This window comes from Linepithema humile, chromosome 1 (assembly GCF_040581485.1).
Source record: "Linepithema humile isolate Giens D197 chromosome 1, Lhum_UNIL_v1.0, whole genome shotgun sequence".
Classification (NCBI taxonomy): Eukaryota; Metazoa; Arthropoda; class Insecta; order Hymenoptera; family Formicidae; genus Linepithema; species Linepithema humile.
The window spans coordinates 4,797,544-4,809,695 of NC_090128.1; the positions used below are offsets into that span (position 1 = coordinate 4,797,544).

General features: G+C 28.6%; 1 pseudogene; it reads right to left on the reverse strand.

Moving 5' to 3' along the window:
* Window positions 1–7,940: 7,940 nt before the first annotated feature.
* LOC136997274 (uncharacterized) lies at window positions 7,941–10,614 on the reverse strand (annotated as a pseudogene).
* Between the last annotated feature and the right edge of the window lie 1,538 nt (window positions 10,615–12,152).

Genomic DNA, 12,152 nt, shown 5'->3' on the forward strand with positions numbered 1-12,152 from the left:
GTGTTGATTATACAATTTAAAGTTATTGTAAAGAACAGATAAATTACGTTCTCTATTGAAACAACTTATAAATTCGTGTACATAAATCAAATTGAATTTTATGACTCACTTGTCTGAACATTAATCTTTTTTTATATATAATGTTATCAAAATATATTTATATATATGTGATCAAAATTAAATTTATGTAATTTCAGATTAGTCCGTATACTAATTATTGATAATAAACTTTTCGGAGAAGCATATATTATATTGATCAAGACAACGCATAAAAAGATGAGTTTCAAAATAAGCTTGTTATTCATGCTTGTTACTTTCAGCATGTTTAGCACGGTATACATGCGTCCATCAAAAAGAGAGGAATCCCGTATACGTAAGGCACTAGAATTAAAGGAAGCGTTATGAAAGCGTTTTATTTCTCTTACATTGTACACGCACAGTATAATCTTTTATTTTATTTGCTATTATGATACTTTTAATATAATTTGAAAAACTCAAATTGTTATTTATTATTTAATGTATATATTTAATTATAATAAATTGCTACAATTATCAGAAATATAAAGTTATTAATTTAATTTTACTGGAATAATAAAATAAATATTGAACTGTGTATAAATTGATATAGTTTTTTTCATAGTTTACTGCATGCGTTGTAATTTAAGTTTTTGCACAATGTATTTCTGTCTTACAGGACCTGCTTATTGTGATACTGATCATGACTATGGACATGGGTGCAAATGGTGGACTCCTTGCGCCAAGCAGTGGAGATACGCGTATAATAAGAATACAAGAAAATGTGAAGCTTTTTATTACAGCGGTTATGAAGGAAATCAAAATAATTTTCGAACAAAGGCCATGTGTATTGATTCGTGTTATGAGGATGTATATTTTTAGATGCACTTTTAATATAAAATTATTATGAATTTTCCATATATTGATATGTATTTACAATAGTTTGATATTGCCTTTAAATAGAAATACTAAATGAAAGATTCTGTGAAGTTTTTATAAAATGCTTATAAAAGTTTTATTTTTCAATAAATGACTATAATAAAATAAAATTTACTAATATGTTTATAAAATATGTACAAATGTTTGTATAAATAAAAAGAAGCACGTTTTAATTTTTTTATTTTTTATTTTTGTTGCTGTATAAGAGAGAGAGAGAGATATATAATACTACGTACAATATTTTAATAATAAGGAACCATATAAAAATTTAAGTAAAAATATATCAGTGTTAATTGAATAACATGTTGGTTTAAAAAATATTATCTTACATGGAATTACTGTAATTGTGCTAAATTATTATCAAAATTTTTAAACACGCAACAAAAGTGTTGTATTCTTTCCTTACATTTCATACAGATATTTAACATATTGTAAGTTTGATATGTCTTTTTAAATATGTGACGTAAGTGATAAACATTTTCTCTCAAGTAAAAAGAATTATAATTTTATAATTTTCTAATTTTATTCATTATTTATAAGTAGATGAATATTCTTATAATAACTTGATGTTAATTAAATTATATTTTTATTTAAATGTTTATTGTCAGTATAACGATCAAATATATGTGACGCAACATACGTGGTCAGTCGTGCAATTATAAATTGGCGCTGGAAATAATAGTAATAATTTTGAAACATACAACAACAAAAAATTGCTCTTAAATTGCTTTTTCGCTATGCGTAATTGCTTTACCTCTTTAATGAATATTAAATAATGCCGTTACACGAAAACAGTCATCACTGTTTGCTTAGCAAATACCCATATTTCAATTTTCTAGTTTTCTTTAAAATCTGTTTTTCTAATAAAACGCTCATAAAATGCTTTTTTTTTCTTATTGATAAAATTTTAAGTGTTTGAGTTTTTATTTATGAAAATTAATAGATGTTGATTATTTGGTGCGTTTGTAATACTTTGTTTGATGTGTATCAATTTTATAGTTTGGTGATGCGATTACAATTACAACGTAGATCCTTACAATTATTTTTAACCAAAATATTATTATGACAAAATAAAAAATAAATGTAGAATGTTTATTTGGAGGGTTGTGTTCGGAATGCTAACAAGTTCAATAATGAACGCTTTTGCCGAAAAGTTTGCTTCCTGCAAAAAAATGTATCCGCAAACGGGTTTTGAATGGAAATGTAAGACTGTATGATATTTTGATCAATTGTTTATACAAATTCTGCATTTTTATAAAAATTAACTGCGACAAAATTAAATCTGTTCATATATATGTGTAAGCAAAACTGAACATTTTTGTCATTTCTGTTTTACTTTTTTTATACCGTTCTTTTATTTTGGCACATATTAAATATGTATTACTATGCAGAATAGTTTAATAACCTTAGTACATGTAATTGTAATTAAAAAGACTGTTTCTTGTAATACTTATATAATTTGAAAATGTTGTATCCTTCTTGTTTTCGACGTAAAATGAGCACAGTTAGCGCTTCATAGTTTATAGACGAAATTAAATGTAGACGCTCTGTGAAATTTAGTTTTAATTAATGGAAAATAATTTAGAAATTTTAATTTAGAAGTTAAAACAATGTAAATAAAGTAAATGATATTTGTTTCGGAATGTAAAAAATTATTTTATTTAAAAATACAAAAATACGACATGTATCATATTACTGTATTATTATTATTATTGAGATATTATATTATTGAAATATTAAACACTATACTTTATGATGAGTGTGTAGTTCAGATTATCATTGTAGCAAATATTTATTGCGAGCATCGTAAAATTTGCAATAGTCGTTCCTTCTTAGCCGTACGGTCACACGGTATAGCACAACGATGATATTCGCGGTTTAACAGCCATGTTCCCAACTGACAACACGCAGGCTCTACGATTATAGTAGGTGGGATAGACGAAGGATCAATCGCGATCTTGCATGCTGTTGCTTTTGATCGTCTGTGAGTGACAAACGTTTCTTGACCTCGCAATTTACTTAGGCATGTACGATTAAGCGAGAAATTTAGCCACGTCAAACTTAATTCTTCTTAAGAAAAGAATTCTATCAGAACTTGGTACGTGACTTTCAATCAATATTATTATAACATTAAATTTACTCTTACTATTTAATTAATCTTGAAATTATTTAAAAGATTTTTGTTTTGCCATTTTTCTAATAACTATCTTATTATTTGCAATTTTGTGACAAGTAAAAGAGATGACAAACAAAGAATTTAGTTTAACATGTTTTATATTATGGAGAAAATTTTATATCAAATGTTACTATGTACGGCAGTAGTTGCAGACCATGAAGAAATTATAAAATTTTTTACTATGTTTGTCACATGTGTAAAACAGTAATACAAAATTATTTTTTACATAAAATTTTCTTCTTTATCCAGCAAGAATGGATGTAATATGGATAATTTTTGCTTTTTTATAAGTAAATCTTCTGCATTATCGACTTCTTTTGTCAAAATGATGTGTTTAATATTCATACACGCATCGTGACTATAACACAAAGATTTTTCACATTATGATTATCTTATGCTTTAATCGCGACGAAAACTGAATAATGCCGAACGTACGAATTCCATTCGTACGAATAGATCTAATAAACACAATCGTAACTTTGCGGCAGTTTCTTACATAGGAAGCATATTGAAGGAATAACCGTTAATATTTTCCAATGTTATTCACATTTCTTGTACAGAGCTATATTTCATTTTCTTGGTATATGTATGCACGTGATAAATAATAAACAGTGTTGATTATACAATTTAAAGTTATTGTAAAAAACAGATAAATTACGTTCTCTATTGAAACAACTTATAAATTCGTGTACATAAATCAAATTAGATTTTATGACTCACTTGTCTGAACATTAATCTTTTTTTATATATGATGTTATGATCAAAATTAAATTTATGTAATTTCAGATCAGTCCGTATACTAATTATTGATAATAAACTTTTCGGAGAAGCATATATTATATTGATCAAGACAACGCATAAAAAGATGAGTTTCAAAATAAGCTTGTTATTCATGCTTGTTACCTTCAGCATGTTTAGCACGGTATACATGCGTCCATCAAAAAGAGAAGAATCCCGTATACGTAAGGCACTAGAATTAAAGAAAGCGTTATGGAAGCGTTTTATTTCTCTTACATTGTACACGCACAGTATAATCTTTTATTTTATTTGCTATTATGATACTTTTAATATAATTTGAAAAACTTAAATTGTTATTTATTATTTAATGTACATATTCAATTATAATAAATTGATACAAATATCAGAAATATAAAGTTATTAATTTAATTTTACTGGAATAATAAAATAAATGTTGAACTGTGTGTGAATTGATATATTTTTTTTCATAGTTTACTGCATGCGTTGTAATTTAAGTTTTTGCAAAATGTGTTTCTGTCTTACAGGATTTGATTTATGTGATACTGATCATGATTATGGAAATGGGTGCAAATTTTTGTCTCCTTGCGCCAGGAAGTGGAGATACGCGTATAATAAGAATACAAGAAAATGTGAATTGTTTCATTACAGTGGTTATGGAGGAAATTATAATAATTTTCCAACAGAGGCCACGTGTATGGGTTTGTGTCATGGAGATATTTAAATGCATTTTTGACATAAAATTATTAAGAATTTCTTATATATTGATATGTATTTACAATAGTTTGATATTGACTTTAAATAGAAAACTAAATGAAAGATTCTGTGAAGTTTTTATAAAATACTTGTAAAAGTTTTATTTTTACATTAAATGACTGTAATAAAATAAAATTTACGAATATGTTTATAATATATGTACGAATATTTGTATAAATAAAAAGAAGCACGTCTTAATTTTTTTATTCTTTATTTTTGTTGCTGTATTAGGAGGTATATAATACTACGTACAATAATTTAATAATATAGAACCATATAAGAATTTATGTAAAAATATATCAGTGTAAATTGAATAATATGTTGGTTTAAAAAATATCATCTTATATAGAATTACTGTAATTGTGCTAAATTATTATCAAAATTTTTAAACACGCAACAGCGGTGTTTATTCTTTCCTTACATTTCATAGATATTTAACATATTGTAAGTTTGATATGTTTTTTTAAATATGTGACGTAAGTGATAAATATTTTCTCTCAAGTAAAAAGAATTATAATTTTAGAATTTTCTAATTTTATTCATTATTTATAAGTAGATAAATATTCTTATAATAACTTGATGTTAATTAAATTATATTTTTATTTAAATGTTTATTATCAGTATAACGATCAAATATATGTGGCGCAACATACGTGGTCAGTCGTGCAATTATAAATTGGCGCTGGGAATAATAGTAATAATTTTGAAACATACAACAACAAAAAATTGCTCTTAAATTGCTTTTTTGCTATGCGTAATTGCTTTACTTCTTTAATTAAATATTAAATAATGCCGTTACACGAAAACAGTCATCACTGTTTGCTTAGCAAATACCCATATTTTAATTTTCCAGTTTTCTTTAAAATTTGTTCTTCTAATAAAACGCTCATAAATTGCTATTTTTTTCTCATTAATAAAATTTTAAGTTTTTGAGTTTTTATTTATGAAAATGATAGATGTTGATTATTTGGTGCGTTTGTAATACTTCGTTTTATGTGTATCGATTTTATAGTTTGGTGTTGCGATTACAATTACAACGTAGATCCTTACAATTATTTTTAACCAAAATATTATGACAAAATAAAAAATGAATGTAGAATGTTTATGTGGAGGGTTGTGATCGGAATGCTAACAAGTTCAATAATGAACGTTTGTGCCGAAAAGTTTGCCTTCTGCAGAAAAATGTACCCGCAAACGGATTTTAAATGGAAATGTAAGACTGTATGATATTTTGGTCAGATGTTGATACAAATTCTGCATTTTTATAAAAATTAACTGCGACAAAATTAAATCTGTTCATATATATGTGTAAGCAAAACTGAACATTTTTGTCATTTCTGTTTTACTTTTTTTATACCGTTCTTTTATTTTGGCACATATTAAATATGTATTACTGTGCAGAATAGTTTAATAACATTAGTACATGTAATTGTAATTAAAAAGACTGTTTCTTGTAATACTTATATAATTTGAAAATGTTGTATCCTTCTTGTTTTTGACGTAAAATGAGCACAGTTAGCGCTTCATAGTTTTTAGACGAAATTAAATGTAGAAGCTCTGTGAAATTTAGTTTTAATTAATGGAAAATAAATTAGAAATTTTAATCTTAAAGTTAAAACAATGTAAATAAAGTAAATGATATTTGTTTCGGAATGTAAAAAATTATTTCATTCAAAAATACAAAAATACGACATGTATCATATTACTGTATTATTATTATTATTGAGATATTATATTATTGAAATATTAAACACTATACTTTATGATGAGTGTGTAGTTCAGATTATCATTGTAGCAAATATTTATTGCGAGCATCGTAAAATTTGCAATAGGCGTTCCTTCTTAGCCGTACAGTCACACGGTATAGCACAACGATGATATTCGCGATTTAACAGCCATGTTCTCAACTGACAACGCGCAGGCTCTACGATTATAGTAGAAAGGATAGACGAAGGATCAATCGCAATCCTGCATGCTGTTGCTTTTGATCGTCTGTAAGTGACAAACGTTTTTTGACCTCGCAATTTACTTAGGCATGTACGATTAAGCGAGAAATTTGGCCACGTCAAACTTGATTCTTCTTAAGAAAAAAATTCTATCAGAACTTGGTAAGTGATTTTCAATCAATATTATCATAGCATTAAATTTACTCTTACTATTTAATTAATCTTGAAATTATTTAAAGGATTCTTGTTTTGCCATTTTTTTAATAACTATCTTGTTATATGCAACTTTGTGACAAGTAAAAGAGATGACAAACAAAGAATTTAGTTTAACATGTTTTATATCATGGAGAAAATTTTATATCAAAAGTTATTATGTACGTCAGTAGCTGTGGACCGTGAAGAAATTATTAAAATTTTTGCCATGTTGTTCACACACATGAAAGACAGTAAAAATTTTTAATTCGCGGCTTCATGGTCCGCGGTTACTGTCGTACATAGTTACTTTTAACATAAAATTTTCTCCGTGATCCAGCAAGATTAGATATAATATGGATATCAAATTTTACTTTTTTATAAGTAAATCTTATGCATTAACGATTTCTTTTGTCAAAGTGCTGTGTTTAATATTTATACACGCATCGTATCTGTAACGCAAAAATTTTTTACACTATAATTATCTTATGTTTTAATGTGACGGGACCAAATAAAGCGAATTAAGCCCGAAAGTGCGAATTCCATTCGTATGAATAAAACTAATAGACACAACCAACTTTGCGGCAGTTTTTTGCATAGGAAACGTATCGAAAAAATAACCGTTAATATTTCACAATGTTATTCACATTTCTTCTACAGAGCTATATTCTATTTTCTTGCTAGATGCATGCATGTGATAAATAATGAACAGTGCTGATTTTACAATTTAAAGTTATTGTAAAAATCATATAAATTACGTTATCTATTGAAACAACTTATAAATTCGTGTACATAAATCAGATTGGATTTTATGATTCAGTTGTTTGGACATTAATATTTTTTTTATATATGATGTTATAATCAAAATTAAATTTATATAATTACAGATGAGTACGTATAGTAATTATTGATAATAAAATTTTTGGAGAAGCATATATTATATTGATCAAACGTAACTTATTGTTAGTAATTTAATCAAGACAACACACGAGAGGATGGATTTTAAAATAAGTTTGTTATCTGTACTTGTTACTTTCAGCATGCTTAGCATGGTATACTCTTGTGTTACACAACAGTGCTATTATCAATATAACGCTCAATTTAATTCAACTGATATAGAACATATGAAGTCTTCTGAAAGTAAGCGTTTTATTTTTCTCACATTGTACAGGGTGCTTCCGCAACATACAGATCAGTAAATCGGGTTGCCTATTTGTTTATCGGCAGGGGCATGCTTTACCGGCCGTGCAGAATAAGGTTAGATCGCAAGTCCGGCGGAAAATAAGACAAAAGAAATTTGAGTTTTACCATTTTGGTATAGTGTAAATTTAATAAATAATAGATGTATCAGGCTCTGATGATTGTTAAAATCAATAAATTTAAAAGGAGCGTAAAGAGCCAACAGCCAGATATTCGTGCGAAGGTTATCGTGTATTAATATATAACCATTAAACAATACATTAAAAAAACAAACGTTTCAGCCTGTCATCAGGCCTTTATCAATGTTATTACAAAATTCAAAAAATACGCAACGCAAAAATTATAAACATAAACCGAAGTAAAATTAACATAATAAACTGAAGAGTAGTTAAAACCACGTTAAATTGTGTTAAACATAGTAGAAAGCTCGTCCACACAAGATGGAACGAGGTAGGAGAAAAAACTTAGAACCATATAATGTGATGGTTGAAACCTCAATGTACGTGATAGAATGATTCTATCACGTACATTGAGGTTTCAACCATCACATTATATGGTTCTAAGTTTTTTCTCCTACCTCGTTCCATCTTGTGTGGACGAGCTTTCTACTATGTTTAACACAATTTAACGTGGTTTTAACTACTCTTCAGTTTATTATGTTAATTTTACTTCGGTTTATGTTTATAATTTTTGCGTTGCGTATTTTTTGAATTTTGTAATAACATTGATAAAGGCCTGATGACAGGCTGAAACGTTTGTTTTTTTAATGTATTGTTTAATGGTTATATATTAATACACGATAACCTTCGCACGAATATCTGGCTGTTGGCTCTTTACGCTCCTTTTAAATTTATTGATGTAAATTTAATAATATATATATAATAGGAGTTGTTTAATAATAGAAATATTAATAACAACATAATAATAAAATTAGTAAACATTAAACGATTATTAAACAAATAACACAATTTACAAAATAAAGATAAATAATATTTTTTTATTTAAAACATGCTTATAACAAATGTTTTATTAAATTACCAGCTTCTTCTAAGCATAACGTGATTCTGCGTATGAAATTTTCTCTCTCTCTCTTCTTCTCACTCTATTTAATGTGGCAAGAGTGTTTTCTGCACATGCGTTTCGTATTCTATTTTGCAAATCTTCTTAATTTGCTAGCAGTTTCATATATTTTATTTTTTAAAAAGCTCCACACGAAAAATCCATGGGCGTAAGATCCGTAGACCGTGGTGGCCACACTGAGGACTATGAAGTCCGATCCATCTTCCTGGAAATTTTTTATTTAAAATTGTTCTCGCTACAAGAGACGTGTGAGCGGGATGTCCATCCTGTTGGAAAACCATTTCTAGTTTATTAGCTAGTGGCACATCTTCCAAAAGCTCGTCGAGTCAATAGAGAAGAAATTGTGAATAATATTGTGCATCCACATTTCCTTCGATAAATTCAGGGCCGATGACGTGATCTCCTACGATTCCGAGCCACACATTTACAGTCCACCTACTTTGAAAATTGTGTTCTTTTACACAATGTGGATTGTGCTCTGCATAGTGATGCTCATTATGACGGTTTATGTGTCCATGACTTCCAAAAATTGCTTTATCAGTCCATAAAATATTTTTTATAAAGATGTCATTTTCGGCATCATTAAAATCTACTTGCAGAATAATTTAGTATAAAATTGACAATGCAAATTAATAAATGGTAATGTGTTAGGTATATTATAAAATAATAAAAGAATAAAAAATTTAAACAAATTTACATGATTAATAACCCATTCACGAAAATTTAAACATTGTGGCATATTAGCAGGTAGAAGTTTGTGTGTAGTATGTTTTTTTGAATAGATGCCAAATCAGCAAATGTTTCATTATTTTATGAACCGTAATGTGGATTATGTCTAGATCTGCGGCAATTGCTCTCGTGGTTGTATGAATATTTCTGATAAGAGTTTGTTGAACTGCATCAATTGTCTCCTGATTTCTCTGCGGAACATGGATCAACCTGCGAAATTAACAAAATTGTCCATTTGTTTTTAGTCTTTCGTAAAGGCGGTGAAAAAAACTGTGGTTTGGGTGGCGTCTGTTCAGAAACTTTCGAACATAAAGTGCAGCTAATTGTCTTTTATTCTTTTGGCACTCGCCGTAAATAAAAATCATGTGTTAATTCTTCAAACGAACAAACGAACTGTTACAATTGTTTGTTCGATTGTTTCTCTTTCTGTATTCCTTATGTCCTGATCGCATTCCGTTTGACAGAATTTGACGTGAATTATACAAGTTAAAACGCGTTAAAAATTGAGTTACATAATGAAACCGGAACGAAATCACTATTCGTTTGACGAATTAACAGACATGATTCTTATTTACGGCGAGTGTCAAAAGAATCAAAGACAAGCAGCTGCACTTTACGCTCGAAAGTTTCCGGACAGACGCCACCCAAACCACGGTTTTTTTCATTGCCTTGAAGAAAGGTTAAGAACAAATGGACAATTTCGTAAATCTCGCAAGTCGTTCCACAACGAAATCAGGAGACAATTGATGCAATTCAACAAGCTGTTGTCAGAAATCCTCACACAAGCACGAGAGCTATTGCTGCGGATCTAAACATGAACCACATTACGGTTCATAAAATAATGAAACATTTGCTGGGTTTGCATCCATTCAAAAAACATACGACACAGAAACTTGTACCTACTGATATGCCACGACGTTTAAATTTCTGTGAATGGATTATTGTGATCACGTTAGTTTGTTTAAATTTTTTATTCTTTTATTATTTTATAATATACCAGACATATTGTTACCATTTATCAACTTACATCGTCAACTTTGTACTAAATTATTCAATTTCTGCAGGTGGATTTTAATGATGCCAAAAATGACATTTTTTTAAAAAACATTTTGTGGACCGATGAAGCAATTTTCGGAAGTCATGGACAGATAAATCGCCATAATGAGCATCATTATGCAGAGCAGAATCCACATTGTGTAAAGCAGTGATGCGATATTTCCCACAGCGGTCCCGGCTCCGCTGCTTCACACAACCTTACAGAAGCGCTACGTCACGTATCCGTGTGAGCTCGGCCGTTCAACCAATGGAAGAGAGCGAACGCTCCCTTCCACCGAGCCGACACAACAGATGATAAATGCATGCTACTTGCATGTTAAAAGCAAGCGTTTCTGATTCAGAAAAGAAATTCTGAGGCGAGTGGCTGGAATATTAGAGATCACCTGTTCGAAACCTGCTTCGTGCAACTTTTTTTTCTTTTTTCCACATTTGTTTCTAACATAGTAAATTATTAGATAATATTTTTTTGCTCAAAAAAATAATATTTTCTATTTATTATTAATATTCGCATATATTAAACTAACAATTTTAGAAATAATACAGATCTGCTATTGTTAATAGAAAAATGAAGTTATTTTACAATGTTGCAACAAAGTTCTAATTTAACATATGCGAATATTTTTAATAAAGATAAAATAATTTTTTTTAACCAAAAACATTATCTAATAATTTACTTAAAATAAATATCGAAAAAGGAAAAAAGTTACAAAATCACAGTTTTCAAACACGAGATTTTTAATATTCTTGCCATTCGCCTTACTCGTTTAGCCATGCTTGTTATTTTACATTTATCAACATAAAAGATTACACGCCTGCAAAGCTTTTAATTATTTATTTTAAACTACTGCATATTAGCAAGAGTTACTGCAGTAACTACATATACATGTACTGTGAAGATTAGTGGAGGAACACAGTAGCATATTAAAACTGCAGTCAAATAGATGTAGATTGGTAATTTTATTAATACTATTAATAAGTAGTGGTCTTCCGCACCACCTTTGAGGTTCCACTTATGGCGCGTTCGATTTTTTTTTAAGTGGATCGTCGCCTGGAGCCCTATTGTACCACTTTTTTTTACACCTGTTATTTACAGGTTAAAATAATTTACAGTAGTTGACACTGTATTTTTGTATCTATATACTTACTGTACTTTGTATACTCACTGTACTTGTACTTTTGCGCGTTGCGCGTATATTGGCGAGTTGGGAAAATTACTTTATAATTTTTTATAAATACAAAATATATTTTGTATTTATTATGCCTGCAATGCTATCAAGAGTAATGAGAAATACAAGGTGTCCCATTTT